Raw genomic sequence first — 17,388 nt, forward strand, 5'->3', positions numbered from 1 at the left:
AGATGTTTAGTACCTTCAAGAAGACACTGAAGATCACGTCTAATTGATGAAGACAGACAGTGATTTGTATCTGCTGTCTGCTCTTTAAATGAAGGAAAGGTGGTATAGCTCAGTGGTAGAGCATTTGACTGCAGATCAAGAGGTCCCCAGTTCAAATCTGGGTGCCCTCTGGAATTATAATTGTGTATGTACTTTTGGTTGAATTTAAAAATAGTGTCCAGCAAGACAACCATTGTCATAGTGGTCTTTTTATTAATAGAAAGAACTTCTGTTTTTCTAAAAAGCTAAACATTTCTTCAACCATTGTCCTGTTTAACTGTTGTATCAGAATTTAATTCATGGAGGTTGTTTTTGACATGGAGCACACGATTGTCTCAGAGCGAACATAGTCTGACTGGACTTAACTTTAGTTAATCAGCTTCTTCTGAAAATGAAAACTTTAAGTTTCCTATTTCAAATGTAGAAAACCCAGAGTTTAGGGACCCTCTTAGAGTTTGTTAGAACTGCTGTCTAGAATTGTCCAGATCTTCACAGTCAGTGGATGTTTAGTACCTTCAAGAAGACACTGAAGATCACGTCTAATTGATGAAGACAAACAATGATTTGTATCTGCTGTCTACTGTTTATATCACAGGAATGGGGGTATAGCTCAGTGGTAGAGCATTTGACTGCAGATAAAGAGGTCCCCAGTTCAGATCTGGGTGCCCACTGGAGTTTTAATTGTGTATGTACTTTTAGTTGAAGTTAAAAATAGTGTCCAGCAAGACAACCATTGTCATAGTGGACGTTTTAGTAATAGAAAGAACTTCTGTTTTTCTAGAAATTTGAAGACAAACAATGATTTGTATCTGCTGTCTGCTTTGTACATCACGGGAAATGGGGGTATAGCTCAGTGGTTGAGCATTTGACTGCAGATCAAGAGGTCCCCAGTTCAAATCTAGGTGCCCCCTGGAATTATAATTGTGTATGTACTGTTGGTTGAACTTTAAAATAGTGTCCAGCAAGACAACCATTGTCATAGTGGACTTATTAGTAATAGAAAGAACTTTTTTTTTTCCGAAAAGCTATACATTTCTTCAACCATTGTCCTGCTTAACTGTTGTATCAGAACCTTATTCATGGAGGTTGTTTTTGACATGGAGCACACGCTTGTCTCAGAGCGAACATACTCTGACTGGACTCAACTTTAGTTATCAGCTTCTACTGAAAATGAAAACTTTAAGTTTCCTATTTCAAATGTAGAAAACCCAGAGTTTAGGGACCCTCTTAGAGTTTGTTAGACCTGCTCTGTAGAATTGTCCAGATCTTCACAGTCAGTGGATGTTTAGTACCTTCAAAAAGACACTGAAGATCACGTCTAATTGATGAAGACAGACAGTGATTTGTATCTGCTGTATGCTCATTAAATTACAGGAAAGGGGGTATAGCTCAGTGGTAGAGCATTTGACTGCAGATCAAGAGGTCCCCAGTTCAAATCTGGGTGTCCCCTGGAATTATAATTGTGTATGTACTGTTGGCTAAAGTTTAAAATAGTGTCCAGCAAGACAACCATTCTCATAGTGGACTTATTAGTAATAGAAACAACTTCTGTTTTTCTAAAAAGCTAAACATTTCTTCAACCATTGTCCTAATTAACTGTTGTATCAGAACCTTATTCATGGAGGTTGTTTTTGACATGGAGCACACGCTTGTCTCAGAGCGAACATACTCTGACTGGACTCAACTTTAGTTATCAGCTTCTACTGAAAATGAAAACTTTAAGTTTCCTATTTCAAATGTAGAAAACCCAAAGTTTAGGGACCCTCTTAGAGTTTGTTAGAACTGCTCTGTAGAATTGTCCAGATCTTCACAGTCAGTGGATGTTTAGTACCTTCAAGAAGACACTGAAGATCACGTCTAATTGATGAAGACAAACAATGATTTTTATCTGCTGTCTGCTTTGTACATCACGGGAAATGGGGGTATAGCTCAGTGGTAGAGCATTTGACTGCAGATCAAGAGGTCCCCAGTTCAAATCTGGGTTCCCCCGGAATTATAATTGTGTATGTACTGTTGGTTGAAGTTAAAAATAGTGTCCCGCAAGACAACCATTGTCATAGTGTACTTTTTAGTAATAGAAAGAACTTCTGTTTTTCTACAAAGCTAAACATTTCTTCAACCATTGTCCTGCTTAACTGTTGTATCAGAACCTTATTCATGGAGGTTGTTTTTGACATGGAGCACACGCTTGTCTCAGAGCGAACATAGTCTGACTGGACTCAACTTTAGTTATAAGCTTCTACTGAAAATGAAAACTCTAAGTTTCCTATTTCAAATGTAGAAAACCCAGAATTTAGGGGCCCTCTTAGAGTTTGTTAGACCTGCTCTGTAGAATTGTCCAGATCTTCACAGTCAGTGGATGTTTAGTACCTTCAAGAAGACACTGAAGATCACGTCTAATTGATGAAGACAAACAGTGATTTGTATCTGCTGTCTGCTCTTTAAATTACAGGAAAGGGGGTATAGCTCAGTGGTAGAGCATTTGACTGCAGATCAAGAGGTCCCCAGTTCAAATCTGGGTGCCCCCTGGAATTATGATTGTGTATGTACTGTTGGTTGAAGTTTAAAATAGTGTCCAGCAAAAGAACCATTGTCATAGTGGACTTATTAGTAATAGAAACAACTTCTGTTTTTCTAAAAAGCTAAACATTTCTTCAACCATTGTCCTAATTAACTGTTGTATCAGAACCTTATTCATGGAGGTTGTTTTTGACATGGAGCACACGCTTATCTCAGAGCGAACATAGTCTGACTGGACTCAACTTTAGTTATCAGCTTCACAGTCAGTGGTTGTTTAATACCTCCAAGAAGACACTGAAGATCACGTCTAATTGATGAAGACAAACAGTGATTTGTATCTGCTGTCTGCTTTGTACATCACAGGAAATGGGGGTAAAGCTCAGTGGTAGAGCATTTGACTGCAGATCAAGAGGTCCCCAGTTCAAATCTGAGTGCCCACTGGAGTTATAATTGTGTATGTAATTTTAGTTGAATTTAAAAATAGTGTCCAGCAAGACAATAATTGTCATAGTGGACTTTTTAGTAATAGAAAGAACTTCTGTTTTTCCGAAAAGCTATACATTTCTTCAACCATTGTGCTGCTTAACTGTGGTATCAGAACTTCATTCATGGAGGTTGTTTTTGACATGGAGCACACGCTTGTCTCAGAGCGAACATACTCTGACTGGACTCAACTTTAGTTATCAGCTTCTACTGAAAATGAAAACTTTGTTTCCTATTTCAAATGTAGAAAACCCAGAATTTAGGGGCCCTCTTAGAGTTTGTTAGACCTGCTCTGTAGAATTGTCCAGATCTTCACGGTCAGTGGATGTTTAGTACCTTCAAGAAGACAATGAAGATCACGTCTAATTGATGAAGACAAACAGTGATTTGTATCTGCTGTCTACTGTTTATATCACAGGACAGGGGTTATAGCTCAGTGGTAGAGCATTTGACTGCAGATCAAGAGGTCCCCAGTTCAAATCTGGGTGCCCCCTGGAATCATAATTGTGTATGTACTGTTGGCTGAAGTTTAAAACAGTGTCCAGCAAGACAACCATTGTCATAGTGGACTTTTTAGTAATAGAAAGAACTTCTGTTTCACTAAAAAGCTAAACATTTCTTCAACCATTGTCCTGTTTAACTGTTGTATCAGAACCTTATTCATGGAGGTTGTTTTTGACATGGAGCACACGCTTGTCTCAGAGCGAACATACTCTGACTGGACTCAAATTTAATTATCAGCTTCACAGTCAGTGGTTGTTTAATACCTCCAAGAAGACACTGAAAATCACGTCTAATTGATGACGACAAACAGTGATTTATATCTGCTGTCTGCTCTTTAAATCAAGGAAAGGGGGTATAGCTCAGTGGTAGAGCATTTGACTACAGTTCAAGAGGTCCCCAGTTCAAATCTGGGTGCCCCCTGAATTATAATTGTGTATGTACTGTTGGTTGAAGTTAAAAATAGTGTCCACCTGAGCAAGACAACCATTGTCATAGTGTACTTTTTAGTAAAAGAAAGAACTTCTGTTTTTCTAAAAAGCTAAACATTTCTTCAACCATTGTCCTGCTTAACTGTTGCATCAGAACCTTATTCATGGAGGTTGTTTTTGACATGCAGCACAAGCTTGTCTCAGAGCGAACATACTCTGACTGGACTAAACTTTAGTTATCAGCTTCTACTGAAAATGAAAACGTTAAGTTTCCTATTTCAAATGTAGAAAACCCAGAATTTAGGGGCCCTCTTAGAGTTTGTTAGACCTGCTCTGTAGAATTGTCCAGATCTTCACAGTCAGTGGATGTTTAGTACCTTCAAGAAGACACTGAAGATCACGTCTAATTGATGAAGACAGACAGTGATTTGTATCTGCTGTCTGCTCTTTAAATTACAGGAAAGGGGGTATAGCTCAGTGGTAGAGCATTTGACTGCAGATCAAGAGGTCCCCAGTTCAAATCTGGGTGCCCCCTGGAATTATGATTGTGTATGTACTGTTGGTTGAAGTTTAAAATAGTGTCCAGCAAGACAACCATTGTCATAGTGGACTTATTAGTAATAGAAACAACTTCTATTTTTCTAAAAAGCTAAACATTTCTTCAACCATTGTCCTAATTAACTGTTGTATCAGAACCTTATTCATGGAGGTTGTTTTTGACATGGAGCATACGCTTGTCTCAGAGCGAACATACTCTGACTGGACTCAAATTTAATTATCAGCTTCACAGTCAGTGGTTGTTTAATACCTCCAAGAAGACACTAAAAATCACGTCTAATTGATGACGACAAACAGTGATTTGTATCTGCTGTCTACTGTTTATATCACAGGACAGGGGGTATAGCTCAGTGGTAGAGCATTTGACTGCAGTTCAAGAGGTCCCCAGTTCAAATCTGGGTGCCCCCTGAATTATAATTGTGTATGTACTGTTGGTTGAAGTTAAAAATAGTGTCCACCTGAGCAAGACAACCATTGCCATAGTGTACTTTTTAGTAAAAGAAAGAACTTCTGTTTTTCTAAAAAGCTAAACATTTCTTCAACCATTGTCCTGCTTAACTGTTGTATCAGAACCTTATTCATGGAGGTTGTTTTTGACATGGAGCACACGCTTGTCTCAGAGCGAACATACTCTGACTGGACTCAACTTTAGTTATCAGCTTCTACTGAAAATGAAAACGTTAAGTTTCCTATTTCAAATGTAGACAACCCAGAATTTAGGGGCCCTCTTAGAGTTTGTTAGACCTGCTCTGTAGAATTGTCCAGATCTTCACAGTCAGTGGATGTTTAGTACCTTCAAAAAGACACTGAAGATCACGTCTAATTGATGAAGACAAACAATGATTTGTATCTGCTGTCTACTGTTTATATCACAGGACAGGGGGTATAGCTCAGTGGTAGAGCATTTGCCTGCAGATCAAGAGGTCCCCAGTTCAAATCTGGGTGCCCCCTGGAATTATGATTGTGTATGTACCGTTGGTTGAAGTTAAAAATAGTGTCCACCTGAGCAAGACAACCATTGTCATAGTGGACTTATTAGTAATAGAAACAACTTCTATTTTTCTAAAAAGCTAAACATTTCTTCAACCATTGTCCTAATTAACTGTTGTATCAGAACCTTATTCATGGAGGTTGTTTTTGACATGGAGCACACGCTTGTCTCAGAGCGAACATACTCTGACTGGACTCAACTTTAGTTATCAGCTTCTACTGAAAATGAAAACGTTAAGTTTCCTATTTCAAATGTAGAAAACCCAGAATTTAGGGGCCCTCTTAGAGTTTGTTAGACCTGCTCTGTAGAATTGTCCAGATCTTCACAGTCAGTGGATGTTTAGTACCTTCAAAAAGACACTGAAGATCACGTCTAATTGATGAAGACAAACAATGATTTGTATCTGCTGTCTACTGTTTATATCACAGGAATGGGGGTATAGCTCAGTGGTAGAGCATTTGACTGCAGATCAAGAGGTCCCCAGTTCAAATCTGGGTGCCCCCTGGAATTATAATTGTGTATGTACTGTTGGTTGAAGTTAAAAATAGTGTCCAGCAAAACAACCATTGTCATAGTGGACTTATTAGTAATAGAAAGAACTTCTGTTTTTCTAAAAAGCTAAACATTTCTTCAGCCATTGTCCTGCTTAAGTGTTGTATCAGAACTTCATTCATGGAGGTTGTTTTTGACATGGAGCACACGCTTATCTCAGAGCGAACATAGTCTGACTGGACTCAACTTTAGTTATCAGCTTCACAGTCAGTGGTTGTTTAATACCTCCAAGAAGACACTGAAGATCACGTCTAATTGATGAAGACAAACAGTGATTTGTATCTGCTGTCTGCTTTGTACATCACAGGAAATGGGGGTAAAGCTCAGTGGTAGAGCATTTGACTGCAGATCAAGAGGTCCCCAGTTCAAATCTGAGTGCCCACTGGAGTTATAATTGTGTATGTAATTTTAGTTGAATTTAAAAATAGTGTCCAGCAAGACAACAATTGTCATAGTGGACTTTTTAGTAATAGAAAGAACTTCTGTTTTTCCGAAAAGCTATACATTTCTTCAACCATTGTGCTGCTTAACTGTGGTATCAGAACTTCATTCATGGAGGTTGTTTTTGACATGGAGCACGCGCTTGTCTCAGAGCGAACATAGTCTGACTGGACTCAACTTTAGTTATCAGCTTCACAGTCAGTGGTTGTTTAATGCCTCCAAGAAGACACTGAAGATCACGTCTAATTGATGAAGACAAACAGTGATTTGTATCTGCTGTCTACTGTTTATATCACAGGACAGGGGTTATAGCTCAGTGGTAGAGCATTTGACTGCAGATTAAGAGGTCCCCAGTTCAAATCTGGGTGCCCCCTGGAATCATAATTGTGTATGTACTGTTGGCTGAAGTTTAAAACAGTGTCCAGCAAGACAACCATTGTCATAGTGGACTTTTTAGTAAAAGAAAGAACTTCTGTTTTTCTAAAAAGCTAAACATTTCTTCAACCATTGTCCTGCTTAACTGTTGTATCAGAACCTTATTCATGGAGGTTGTTTTTGACATGGAGCACACGCTTGTCTCAGAGCGAACATACTCTGACTGGACTCAACTTTAATTATCAGCTTCTACTGAAAATGAAAACTCTAAGTTTCCTATTTCAAATGTAGAAAACCCAGAATTTAGGGGCCCTCTTAGAGTTTGTTAGACCTGCTCTGTAGAATTGTCCAGATCTTCACAGTCAGTGGATGTTTAGTACCTTCAAGAAGACACTGAAGATCACGTCTAATTGATGAAGACAAACAGTGATTTGTATCTGCTGTCTACTGTTTATATCACAGGACAGGGGCTATAGCTCAGTGGTAGAGCATTTGACTGCAGTTCAAGAGGTCCCCAGTTCAAATCTGGGTGCCCCCTGGAATTATGATTGTGTATGTACTGTTGGTTGAATTTAAAAATAGTGTCCAGCAAGATAACCATTGTCATAGTGGACTTTTTAGTAATAGAAAGAACTTCTGTTTTTCTAAAAAGCTAAACATTTCTTCAACCATTGTCCTGATTAACTGTTGTATCAGAATTTAATTCATGGAGGTTGTTTTTGACATGGAGCACACGCTTATCTCAGAGCGAACATACTCTGACTGGACTCAACTTTAGTTATCAGCTTCTACTGAAAATGAAAACTCTAAGTTTCCTATTTCAAATGTAGAAAACCCAGAATTTAGGTTCCCTCTTAGAGTTTGTTAGACCTGCTCTGTAGAATTGTCCAGATCTTCACAGTCAGTGGATGTTTAGTACCTTCAAGAAGACACTGAAGATCACGTCTAATTGATGAAGACAGACAGTGATTTGTATCTGCTGTCTGCTCTTTAAATTACAGGAAAGGGGGTATAGCTCAGTGGTAGAGCATTTGACTGCAGATCAAGAGGTCCCCAGTTCAAATCTGGGTGCCCACTGGAATTATGATTGTGCATGTACTGTTGGTTGAAGTTTAAAATAGTGTCCAGCAAGACAACCATTGTCATAGTGGACTTATTAGTAATAGAAACAACTTCTATTTTTCTAAAAGGCTAACCATTTCTTCAACCATTGTCCTAATTAACTGTTGTATCAGAACCTTATTCATGGAGGTTGTTTTTGACATGGAGCACACGATTGTCTCAGAGCGAACATACTCTGACTGGACTCAACTTTAGTTATCAGCTTCTACTGAAAATGAAAACTCTAAGTTTCCTATTTCAAATGTAGAAAACCCAGAATTTAGGGGCCCTCTTAGAGTTTGTTAGACCTGCTCTGTAGAATTGTCCAGATCTTCACAGTCAGTGGATGTTTAGTACCTTCAAGAAGACACTGAAGATCACGTCTAATTGATGAAGACAAACAGTGATTTGTATCTGCTGTCTACTGTTTATATCACAGGACAGGGGGTATAGCTCAGTTGTAGAGCATTTGACTGCAGTTCAAGAGGTCCCCAGTTCAAATCTGGGTGCCCCCTGGAATTATGATTGTGTATGTACTGTTGGTTGAAGTTTAAAATAGTGTCCAGCAAGACAACCATTGTCATAGTGGACTTATTAGTAATAGAAACAACTTCTATTTTTCTAAAAAGCTAAACATTTCTTCAACCATTGTCCTAATTAACTGTTGTATCAGAACCTTATTCATGGAGGTTGTTTTTGACATGGAGCACACGCTTGTCTCAGAGCGAACATACTCTGACTGGACTCAACTTTAGTTATCAGCTTCTACTGAAAATGAAAACTCTAAGTTTCCTATTTCAAATGTAGAAAACCCAGAATTTAGGGGCCCTCTTAGAGTTTGTTAGACCTGCTCTGTAGAATTGTCCAGATCTTCACAGTCAGTGGATGTTTAGTACCTTCAAGAAGACACTGAAGATCACGTCTAATTGATGAAGACAAACAGTGATTTGTATCTGCTGTCTGCTCTTTAAATCAAGGAAAGGGGGTATAGCTCAGTGGTAGAGCATTTGACTGCAGATCAAGAGGTCCCCAGTTCAAATCTGGGTGCCCCCTGGAATTATGATTGTGTATGTACTGTTGGTTGAATTTAAAAATAGTGTCCAGCAAGACAACCATTGTCATATTGGACTTTTTAGTAATAGAAAGAACTTCTGTTTTTCTAAAAAGCTAAACATTTCTTCAACCATTGTCCTGTTTAACTGTTGTATCAGAATTTAATTCATGGAGGTTGTTTTTGACATGGAGCACACGCTTATCTCAGAGCGAACATACTCTGACTGGACTCAACTTTAGTTATCAGCTTCTACTGAAAATGAAAACTCTAAGTTTCCTATTTCAAATGTAGAAAACCCAGAATTTAGGGGCCCTCTTAGAGTTTGTTAGACCTGCTCTGTAGAATTGTCCAGATCTTCACAGTCAGTGGATGTTTAGTACCTTCAAGAAGACACTGAAGATCACGTCTAATTGATGAAGACAGACAGTGATTTGTATCTGCTGTTTGCTCTTTAAATTACAGGAAAGGGGGTATAGCTCAGTGGTAGAGCATTTGACTGCAGATCAAGAGGTCCCCAGTTCAAATCTGGGTGCCCCCTGGAATTAAGATTGTGTATGTACTGTTGGTTGAAGTTTAAAATAGTGTCCAGCAAGACAACCATTGTCATAGTGGACTTATTAGTAATAGAAACAACTTCTATTTTTCTAAAAAGCTAAACATTTCTTCAACCATTGTCCTAATTAACTGTTGTATCAGAACCTTATTCATAGAGGTTGTTTTTGACATGGAGCACACGCTTGTCTCAGAGCGAACATACTCTGACTGGACTCAAATTTAATTATCAGCTTCACAGTCAGTGGTTGTTTAATACCCCCAAGAAGACACTGAAGATCACGTCTAATTGATGAAGACAAACAGTGATTTTTATCTGCTGTCTACTGTTTATATCACAGGAATCGGGGTATAGCTCAGTGGTAGAGCATTTGACTGCAGATCAAGAGGTCCCCAGTTCAAATCTGGGTGCCCCCTGGAATTATGATTGTGTATGTACTGTTGGTTGAATTTAAAAATAGTGTCCAGCAAGACAACCATTGTCATAGTGGACTTTTTAGTAATAGAAAGAACTTCTGTTTTTCTAAAAAGCTAAACATTTCTTCAACCATTGTCCTGATTAACTGTTGTATCAGAATTTAATTCATGGAGGTTGTTTTTGACATGGAGCACACGCTTATCTCAGAGCGAACATACTCTGACTGGACTCAACTTTAGTTATCAGCTTCTACTGAAAATGAAAACTCTAAGTTTCCTATTTCAAATGTAGAAAACCCAGAATTTAGGGGCCCTCTTAGAGTTTGTTAGACCTGCTCTGTAGAATTGTCCAGATCTTCACAGTCAGTGGATGTTTAGTACCTTCAAGAAGACACTGAAGATCACGTCTAATTGATGAAGACAGACAGTGATTTGTATCTGCTGTCTGCTCTTTAAATTACAGGAAAGGGGGTATAGCTCAGTGGTAGAGCATTTGACTGCAGATCAAAAGGTCCCCAGTTCAAATCTGGGTGCCCCCTGGAATTATGATTGTGTATGTACTGTTGGTTGAAGTTTAAAATAGTGTCCAGCAAGACAACCATTGTCATAGTGGACTTATTAGTAATAGAAACAACTTCTGTTTTTCTAAAAAGCTAAACATTTCTTCAACCATTGTCCTAATTAACTGTTGTATCAGAACCTTATTCATGGAGGTTGTTTTTGACATGGAGCACACGCTTGTCTCAGAGCGAACATACTCTGACTGGACTCAAATTTAATTATCAGCTTCACAGTCAGTGGTTGTTTAATACCTCCAAGAAGACACTGAAAATCACGTCTAATTGATGACGACAAACAGTGATTTATATCTGCTGTCTGCTCTTTAAATCAAGGAAAGGGGGTATAGCTCAGTGGTAGAGCATTTGACTGCAGATCAAGAGGTCCCCAGTTCAAATCTGGGTACCCCCTGGAATTATGATTGTGTATGTACTGTTGGTTGAAGTTTAAAATAGTGTCCAGCAAGACAACCATTGTCATAGTGGACTTTTTAATAATAGAAACAACTTCTATTTTTCTAAAAAGCTAAACATTTCTTCAACCATTGTCCTAATTAACTGTTGTATCAGAACCTTATTCATGGAGGTTGTTTTTGACATGGAGCACACGCTTGTCTCAGAGCGAACATATTCTGACTGGACTCAAATTTAATTATCAGCTTCTACTGAAAATGAAAACTCTAAGTTTCCTATTTCAAATGTAGAAAACCCAGAATTTAGGGGCCCTCTTAGAGTTTGTTAGACCTGCTCTGTAGAATTGTCCAGATCTTCACAGTCAGTGGATGTTTAGTACCTTCAAGAAGACACTGAAGATCACGTCTAATTGATGAAGACAAACAATGATTTGTATCTGCTGTCTACTGTTTATATCACAGGAATGGGGGTATAGCTCAGTGGTAGCGCATTTGACTGCAGATCAAGAGGTCCCCAGTTCAAATCTGGGTGCCCCCTGGAATTATGATTGTGTATGTACTGTTGGTTGAAGTTTAAAATAGTGTCCAGCAAGACAACCATTGTCATAGTGGACTTATTAGTAATAGAAACAACTTCTATTTTTCTAAAAAGCTAAACATTTCTTCAACCATTGTCCTAATTAACTGTTGTATCAGAACCTTATTCATGGAGGTTGTTTTTGACATGGAGCACACGCTTGTCTCAGAGCGAACATACTCTGACTGGACTCAACTTTAATTATCAGCTTCACAGTCAGTGGTTGTTTAATACCCCCAAGAAGACACTGAAGATCACGTCTAATTGATGAAGACAAACAGTGATTTTTATCTGCTGTCTACTGTTTATATCACAGGACAGGGGGTATAGCTCAGTGGTAGAGCATTTGACTGCAGTTCAAGAGGTCCCCAGTTCAAATCTGGGTGCCCCCTGGAATTATGATTGTGTATGTACTGTTGGTTGAATTTAAAAATAGTGTCCAGCAAGACAACCATTGTCATAGTGGACTTTTTAGTAATAGAAAGAACTTCTGTTTTTCTAAAAAGCTAAACATTTCTTCAACCATTGTCCTGATTAACTGTTGTATCAGAATTTAATTCATGGAGGTTGTTTTTGACATGGAGCACACGCTTATCTCAGAGCGAACATACTCTGACTGGACTCAACTTTAGTTATCAGCTTCTACTGAAAATGAAAACTTTAAGTTTCCTATTTCAAATGTAGAAAACCCAGAATTTAGGGGCCCTCTTAGAGTTTGTTAGACCTGCTCTGTAGAATTGTCCAGATCTTCACAGTCAGTGGATGTTTAGTACCTTCAAGAAGACACTGAAGATCACGTCTAATTGATGACGACAAACAGTGATTTATATCTGCTGTCTGCTCTTTAAATCAAGGAAAGGGGGTATAGCTCAGTGGTAGAGCATTTGACTGCAGATCAAGAGGTCCCCAGTTCAAATCTGGGTGCCCCCTGGAATTATGATTGTGTATGTACTGTTGGTTGAAGTTTAAAATAGTGTCCAGCAAGACAACCATTGTCATAGTGGACTTATTAGTAACAGAAACAACTTCTATTTTTCTAAAAAGCTAAACATTTCTTCAACCATTGTCCTAATTAACTGTTGTATCAGAACCTTATTCATGGAGGTTGTTTTTGACATGGAGCACACGCTTGTCTCAGAGCGAACATACTCTGACTGGACTCAACTTTAGTTATCAGCTTCTACTGAAAATGAAAACGTTAAGTTTCCTATTTCAAATGTAGAAAACCCAGAATTTAGGGGCCCTCTTAGAGTTTGTTAGACCTGCTCTGTAGAATTGTCCAGATCTTCACAGTCAGTGGATGTTTAGTACCTTCAAGAAGACACTGAAGATCACGTCTAATTGATGAAGACAAACAATGATTTGTATCTGCTGTGTACTGTTTATATCACAGGAATGGGGGTATAGCTCAGTGGTAGAGTATTTGACTGCAGATCAAGAGGTCCCCAGTTCAAATCTGGGTGCCCCCTGGAATTATGATTGTGTATGTACTGTTGGTTGAATTTAAAAATAGTGTCCAGCAAGACAACCATTGTCATATTGGACTTTTTAGTAATAGAAAGAACTTCTGTTTTTCTAAAAAGCTAAAAATTTCTTCAACCATTGTCCTGTTTAACTCTTGTATCAGAATTTAATTCATGGAGGTTGTTTTTGACATGGAGCACACGCTTATCTCAGAGCGAACATACTCTGACTGGACTCAACTTTAGTTATCAGCTTCTACTGAAAATGAAAACTCTAAGTTTCCTATTTCAAATGTAGAAAACCCAGAATTTAGGGGCCCTCTTAGAGTTTGTTAGACCTGCTCTGTAGAATTGTCCAGATCTTCACAGTCAGTGGATGTTTAGTACCTTCAAGAAGACACTGAAGATCACGTGTAATTGATGAAGACAAACAGTGATTTGTATCTGCTGTCTACTGTTTAGATCACAGGACAGGGGGTATAGCTCAGTGGTAGAGCATTTGACTGCAGTTCAAGAGGTCCCCAGTTCAAATCTGGGTGCCCCCTGGAATTATAATTGTGTATGTACTTTTGGTAGAATTTAAAAATAGTGTCCAGCAAGACAACCATTGTCATAGTGGACTTTTTAGTAATAGAAAGAACTTCTGTTTTTCTAAAAATTTGAAGACAAACAATGATTTGTATCTGCTGTCTGCTTTGTACATCACAGGAAATGGGGGTATAGCTCAGTGGTAGAGCATTTGACTGCAGTTATAGAGGTCCCCAGTTCAAATCTGGGTGCCCCCTGGAATTATGATTGTGTATGTACTGTTGGTTGAATTTAAAAATAGTGTCCAGCAAGACAACCATTGTCATAGTGGACTTATTAGTAATAGAAACAACTTCTATTTTTCTAAAAAGCTAAACATTTCTTCAACCATTGTCCTAATTAACTGTTGTATCAGAACCTTATTCATGGAGGTTGTTTTTGACATGGAACACACGCTTGTCTCAGAGCGAACATACTCTGACTGGACTCAAATTTAATTATCAGCTTCTACTGAAAATGAAAACTCTAAGTTTCCTATTTCAAATGTAGAAAACCCAGAATTTAGGGGCCCTCTTAGAGTTTGTTAGACCTGCTCTGTAGAATTGTCCAGATCTTCACAGTCAGTGGATGTTTAGTACCTTCAAGAAGACACTGAAGATCACGTCTAATTGATGAAGACAAACAATGATTTGTATCTGCTGTCTACTGTTTATATCACAGGAATGGGGGTATAGCTCAGTGGTAGAGCATTTGACTGCAGATCAAGAGGTCCCCAGTTCAAATCTGGGTGCCCCCTGGAATTATGATTGTGTATGTACTGTTGGTTGAATTTAAAAATAGTGTCCAGCAAGACAACCATTGTCATAGTGGACTTTTTAGTAATAGAAAGAACTTCTGTTTTTCTAAAAAGCTAAACATTTCTTCAACCATTGTCCTGATTAACTGTTGTATCAGAATTTAATTCATGGAGGTTGTTTTTGACATGGAGCACACGCTTATCTCAGAGCGAACATACTCTGACTGGACTCAACTTTAGTTATCAGCTTCTACTGAAAATGAAAACTCTAAGTTTCCTATTTCAAATGTAGAAAACCCAGAATTTAGGGGCCCTCTTAGAGTTTGTTAGACCTGCTCTGTAGAATTGTCCAGATCTTCACAGTCAGTGGATGTTTAGTACCTTCAAGAAGACACTGAAGATCACGTCTAATTGATGAAGACAGACAGTGATTTGTATCTGCTGTCTGCTCTTTAAATTACAGGAAAGGGGGTATAGCTCAGTGGTAGAGCATTTGACTGCAGATCAAAAGGTCCCCAGTTCAAATCTGGTTGTCCCCTGGATTTATGATTGTGTATGTACTGTTGGTTGAAGTTTAAAATAGTGTCCAGCAAGACAACCATTGTCATAGTGGACTTTTTAGTAATAGAAACAACTTCTATTTTTCTAAAAAGCTAAACATTTCTTCAACCATTGTCCTAATTAACTGTTGTATCAGAACCTTATTCATGGAGGTTGTTTTTGACATGGAGCACACGCTTGTCTCAGAGCGAACATACTCTGACTGGACTCAAATTTAATTATCAGCTTCACAGTCAGTGGTTGTTTAATACCTCCAAGAAGACACTGAAAATCACGTCTAATTGATGACGACAAACAGTGATTTATATCTGCTGTCTGCTCTTTAAATCAAGGAAAGGGGGTATAGCTCAGTGGTAGAGCATTTGACTGCAGTTCAAGAGGTCCCCAGTTCAAATCTGGGTGCCCCCTGAATTATAATTGTGTATGTACTGTTGGTTGAAGTTAAAAATAGTGTCCACCTGAGCAAGACAACCATTGTCATAGTGTACTTTCTAGTAATAGAAAGAACTTCTGTTTTTCTAAAAAGCTAAAAATTTCTTCAACCATTGTCCTGTTTAACTCTTGTATCAGAATTTAATTCATGGAGGTTGTTTTTGACATGGAGCACACGCTTATCTCAGAGCGAACATACTCTGACTGGACTCAACTTTAGTTATCAGCTTCTACTGAAAATGAAAACTCTAAGTTTCCTATTTCAAATGTAGAAAACCCAGAATTTAGGGGCCCTCTTAGAGTTTGTTAGACCTGCTCTGTAGAATTGTCCAGATCTTCACAGTCAGTGGATGTTTAGTACCTTCAAGAAGACACTGAAGATCACGTGTAATTGATGAAGACAAACAGTGATTTGTATCTGCTGTCTACTGTTTAGATCACAGGACAGGGGGTATAGCTCAGTGGTAGAGCATTTGACTGCAGTTCAAGAGGTCCCCAGTTCAAATCTGGGTGCCCCCTGGAATTATGATTGTGTATGTACTGTTGGTTGAAGTTTAAAATAGTGTCCAGCAAGACAACCATTGTCATAGTGGACTTATTAGTAATAGAAACAACTTCTATTTTTCTAAAAAGCTAAACATTTCTTCAACCATTGTCCTAATTAACTGTTGTATCAGAACCTTATTCATGGAGGTTGTTTTTGACATGGAGCACACGCTTGTCTCAGAGCGAACATACTCTGACTGGACTCAACTTTAATTATCAGCTTCACAGTCAGTGGTTGTTTAATACCCCCAAGAAGACACTGAAGATCACGTCTAATTGATGAAGACAAACAGTGATTTTTATCTGCTGTCTACTGTTTATATCACAGGACAGGGGGTATAGCTCAGTGGTAGAGCATTTGACTGCAGTTCAAGAGGTCCCCAGTTCAAATCTGGGTGCCCCCTGGAATTATTATTGTGTATGTACTGTTGGTTGAATTTAAAAATAGTGTCCAGCAAGACAACCATTGTCATAGTGGACTTTTTAGTAATAGAAAGAACTTCTGTTTTTCTAAAAAGCTAAACATTTCTTCAACCATTGTCCTGATTAACTGTTGTATCAGAATTTAATTCATGGAGGTTGTTTTTGACATGGAGCACACGCTTATCTCAGAGCGAACATACTCTGACTGGACTCAACTTTAGTTATCAGCTTCTACTGAAAATGAAAACTTTAAGTTTCCTATTTCAAATGTAGAAAACCCAGAATTTAGGGGCCCTCTTAGAGTTTGTTAGACCTGCTCTGTAGAATTGTCCAGATCTTCACAGTCAGTGGATGTTTAGTACCTTCAAGAAGACACTGAAGATCACGTCTAATTGATGAAGACAGACAGTGATTTGTATCTGCTGTCTGCTCTTTAAATTACAGGAAAGGGGGTATAGCTCAGTGGTAGAGCATTTGACTGCAGATCAAGAGGTCCCCAGTTCAAATCTGGGTACCCCCTGGAATTATGATTGTGTATGTACTGTTGGTTGAAGTTTAAAATAGTGTCCAGCAAGACAACCATTGTCATAGTGGACTTATTAGTAATAGAAAGAACTTCTGTTTTTCTAAAAAGCTAAACATTTCTTCAACCATTGTCCTGTTTAACTGTTGTATCAGAATTTAATTCATGGAGGTTGTTTTTGACATGGAGCACACGCTTATCTCAGAGCGAACATACTCTGACTGGACTAAACTTTAGTTATCAGCTTCTACTGAAATTGAAAACTCTAAATTTCCTATTTCAAATGTAGAAAACCCAGAATTTAGGGGCCCTCTTAGAGTTTGTTAGACCTGCTCTGTAGAATTGTCCAGATCTTCACAGTCAGTGGATGTTTAGTACCTTCAAGAAGACACTGAAAATCACGTCTAATTGATGACGACAAACAGTGATTTATATCTGCTGTCTGCTCTTTAAATCAAGGAAAGGGGGTATAGCTCAGTGGTAGAGCATTTGACTGCAGATCAAGAGGTCCCCAGTTCAAATCTGGGTGCCCCCTGGAATTATGATTGTGTATG

At 38.4% G+C, this 17,388-nt stretch overlaps 33 non-coding genes across 33 annotated transcripts; all 33 read left to right on the top strand.

Moving 5' to 3' along the window:
* The first annotated feature begins 98 nt into the window (after positions 1–98).
* Positions 99–170, top strand: trnac-gca (transfer RNA cysteine (anticodon GCA)). Its single transcript has one exon. It is a non-coding gene; the product is annotated as a tRNA-Cys (tRNA).
* Positions 171–878: 708 nt separating this feature from the next.
* Positions 879–950, top strand: trnac-gca (transfer RNA cysteine (anticodon GCA)). The gene has a single exon. It is a non-coding gene; the product is annotated as a tRNA-Cys (tRNA).
* A 467-nt stretch (positions 951–1,417) lies between these two features.
* trnac-gca (transfer RNA cysteine (anticodon GCA)) lies at positions 1,418–1,489 on the top strand. Its single transcript has one exon. It is a non-coding gene; the product is annotated as a tRNA-Cys (tRNA).
* Positions 1,490–1,957: 468 nt separating this feature from the next.
* Positions 1,958–2,029, top strand: trnac-gca (transfer RNA cysteine (anticodon GCA)). The gene has a single exon. It is a non-coding gene; the product is annotated as a tRNA-Cys (tRNA).
* Positions 2,030–2,495: 466 nt separating this feature from the next.
* Positions 2,496–2,567, top strand: trnac-gca (transfer RNA cysteine (anticodon GCA)). The gene has a single exon. It is a non-coding gene; the product is annotated as a tRNA-Cys (tRNA).
* Positions 2,568–3,464: 897 nt separating this feature from the next.
* trnac-gca (transfer RNA cysteine (anticodon GCA)) lies at positions 3,465–3,536 on the top strand. The gene has a single exon. It is a non-coding gene; the product is annotated as a tRNA-Cys (tRNA).
* A 358-nt stretch (positions 3,537–3,894) lies between these two features.
* trnac-aca (transfer RNA cysteine (anticodon ACA)) lies at positions 3,895–3,966 on the top strand. Its single transcript has one exon. It is a non-coding gene; the product is annotated as a tRNA-Cys (tRNA).
* A 471-nt stretch (positions 3,967–4,437) lies between these two features.
* On the top strand, positions 4,438–4,509 carry trnac-gca (transfer RNA cysteine (anticodon GCA)). Its single transcript has one exon. It is a non-coding gene; the product is annotated as a tRNA-Cys (tRNA).
* A 359-nt stretch (positions 4,510–4,868) lies between these two features.
* trnac-gca (transfer RNA cysteine (anticodon GCA)) lies at positions 4,869–4,940 on the top strand. Its single transcript has one exon. It is a non-coding gene; the product is annotated as a tRNA-Cys (tRNA).
* Positions 4,941–5,411: 471 nt separating this feature from the next.
* On the top strand, positions 5,412–5,483 carry trnac-gca (transfer RNA cysteine (anticodon GCA)). The gene has a single exon. It is a non-coding gene; the product is annotated as a tRNA-Cys (tRNA).
* A 472-nt stretch (positions 5,484–5,955) lies between these two features.
* Positions 5,956–6,027, top strand: trnac-gca (transfer RNA cysteine (anticodon GCA)). The gene has a single exon. It is a non-coding gene; the product is annotated as a tRNA-Cys (tRNA).
* A 791-nt stretch (positions 6,028–6,818) lies between these two features.
* On the top strand, positions 6,819–6,890 carry trnac-gca (transfer RNA cysteine (anticodon GCA)). Its single transcript has one exon. It is a non-coding gene; the product is annotated as a tRNA-Cys (tRNA).
* A 467-nt stretch (positions 6,891–7,357) lies between these two features.
* On the top strand, positions 7,358–7,429 carry trnac-gca (transfer RNA cysteine (anticodon GCA)). The gene has a single exon. It is a non-coding gene; the product is annotated as a tRNA-Cys (tRNA).
* Positions 7,430–7,896: 467 nt separating this feature from the next.
* On the top strand, positions 7,897–7,968 carry trnac-gca (transfer RNA cysteine (anticodon GCA)). Its single transcript has one exon. It is a non-coding gene; the product is annotated as a tRNA-Cys (tRNA).
* A 467-nt stretch (positions 7,969–8,435) lies between these two features.
* On the top strand, positions 8,436–8,507 carry trnac-gca (transfer RNA cysteine (anticodon GCA)). Its single transcript has one exon. It is a non-coding gene; the product is annotated as a tRNA-Cys (tRNA).
* A 466-nt stretch (positions 8,508–8,973) lies between these two features.
* trnac-gca (transfer RNA cysteine (anticodon GCA)) lies at positions 8,974–9,045 on the top strand. Its single transcript has one exon. It is a non-coding gene; the product is annotated as a tRNA-Cys (tRNA).
* Positions 9,046–9,512: 467 nt separating this feature from the next.
* On the top strand, positions 9,513–9,584 carry trnac-gca (transfer RNA cysteine (anticodon GCA)). The gene has a single exon. It is a non-coding gene; the product is annotated as a tRNA-Cys (tRNA).
* Positions 9,585–9,943: 359 nt separating this feature from the next.
* Positions 9,944–10,015, top strand: trnac-gca (transfer RNA cysteine (anticodon GCA)). Its single transcript has one exon. It is a non-coding gene; the product is annotated as a tRNA-Cys (tRNA).
* A 467-nt stretch (positions 10,016–10,482) lies between these two features.
* Positions 10,483–10,554, top strand: trnac-gca (transfer RNA cysteine (anticodon GCA)). Its single transcript has one exon. It is a non-coding gene; the product is annotated as a tRNA-Cys (tRNA).
* A 358-nt stretch (positions 10,555–10,912) lies between these two features.
* trnac-gca (transfer RNA cysteine (anticodon GCA)) lies at positions 10,913–10,984 on the top strand. The gene has a single exon. It is a non-coding gene; the product is annotated as a tRNA-Cys (tRNA).
* Positions 10,985–11,451: 467 nt separating this feature from the next.
* trnac-gca (transfer RNA cysteine (anticodon GCA)) lies at positions 11,452–11,523 on the top strand. Its single transcript has one exon. It is a non-coding gene; the product is annotated as a tRNA-Cys (tRNA).
* A 359-nt stretch (positions 11,524–11,882) lies between these two features.
* Positions 11,883–11,954, top strand: trnac-gca (transfer RNA cysteine (anticodon GCA)). Its single transcript has one exon. It is a non-coding gene; the product is annotated as a tRNA-Cys (tRNA).
* Positions 11,955–12,420: 466 nt separating this feature from the next.
* On the top strand, positions 12,421–12,492 carry trnac-gca (transfer RNA cysteine (anticodon GCA)). Its single transcript has one exon. It is a non-coding gene; the product is annotated as a tRNA-Cys (tRNA).
* Positions 12,493–12,959: 467 nt separating this feature from the next.
* trnac-gca (transfer RNA cysteine (anticodon GCA)) lies at positions 12,960–13,031 on the top strand. Its single transcript has one exon. It is a non-coding gene; the product is annotated as a tRNA-Cys (tRNA).
* A 467-nt stretch (positions 13,032–13,498) lies between these two features.
* Positions 13,499–13,570, top strand: trnac-gca (transfer RNA cysteine (anticodon GCA)). The gene has a single exon. It is a non-coding gene; the product is annotated as a tRNA-Cys (tRNA).
* A 168-nt stretch (positions 13,571–13,738) lies between these two features.
* Positions 13,739–13,810, top strand: trnac-gca (transfer RNA cysteine (anticodon GCA)). The gene has a single exon. It is a non-coding gene; the product is annotated as a tRNA-Cys (tRNA).
* A 467-nt stretch (positions 13,811–14,277) lies between these two features.
* On the top strand, positions 14,278–14,349 carry trnac-gca (transfer RNA cysteine (anticodon GCA)). Its single transcript has one exon. It is a non-coding gene; the product is annotated as a tRNA-Cys (tRNA).
* Positions 14,350–14,816: 467 nt separating this feature from the next.
* trnac-gca (transfer RNA cysteine (anticodon GCA)) lies at positions 14,817–14,888 on the top strand. Its single transcript has one exon. It is a non-coding gene; the product is annotated as a tRNA-Cys (tRNA).
* Positions 14,889–15,246: 358 nt separating this feature from the next.
* On the top strand, positions 15,247–15,318 carry trnac-gca (transfer RNA cysteine (anticodon GCA)). The gene has a single exon. It is a non-coding gene; the product is annotated as a tRNA-Cys (tRNA).
* A 471-nt stretch (positions 15,319–15,789) lies between these two features.
* trnac-gca (transfer RNA cysteine (anticodon GCA)) lies at positions 15,790–15,861 on the top strand. The gene has a single exon. It is a non-coding gene; the product is annotated as a tRNA-Cys (tRNA).
* Positions 15,862–16,220: 359 nt separating this feature from the next.
* On the top strand, positions 16,221–16,292 carry trnac-gca (transfer RNA cysteine (anticodon GCA)). Its single transcript has one exon. It is a non-coding gene; the product is annotated as a tRNA-Cys (tRNA).
* A 467-nt stretch (positions 16,293–16,759) lies between these two features.
* On the top strand, positions 16,760–16,831 carry trnac-gca (transfer RNA cysteine (anticodon GCA)). Its single transcript has one exon. It is a non-coding gene; the product is annotated as a tRNA-Cys (tRNA).
* Positions 16,832–17,297: 466 nt separating this feature from the next.
* On the top strand, positions 17,298–17,369 carry trnac-gca (transfer RNA cysteine (anticodon GCA)). Its single transcript has one exon. It is a non-coding gene; the product is annotated as a tRNA-Cys (tRNA).
* The last annotated feature ends 19 nt before the right edge of the window (positions 17,370–17,388 follow it).

Source organism: Channa argus, chromosome 3 (assembly GCF_033026475.1).
Source record: "Channa argus isolate prfri chromosome 3, Channa argus male v1.0, whole genome shotgun sequence".
Taxonomy (NCBI): domain Eukaryota; kingdom Metazoa; phylum Chordata; class Actinopteri; order Anabantiformes; family Channidae; genus Channa; species Channa argus.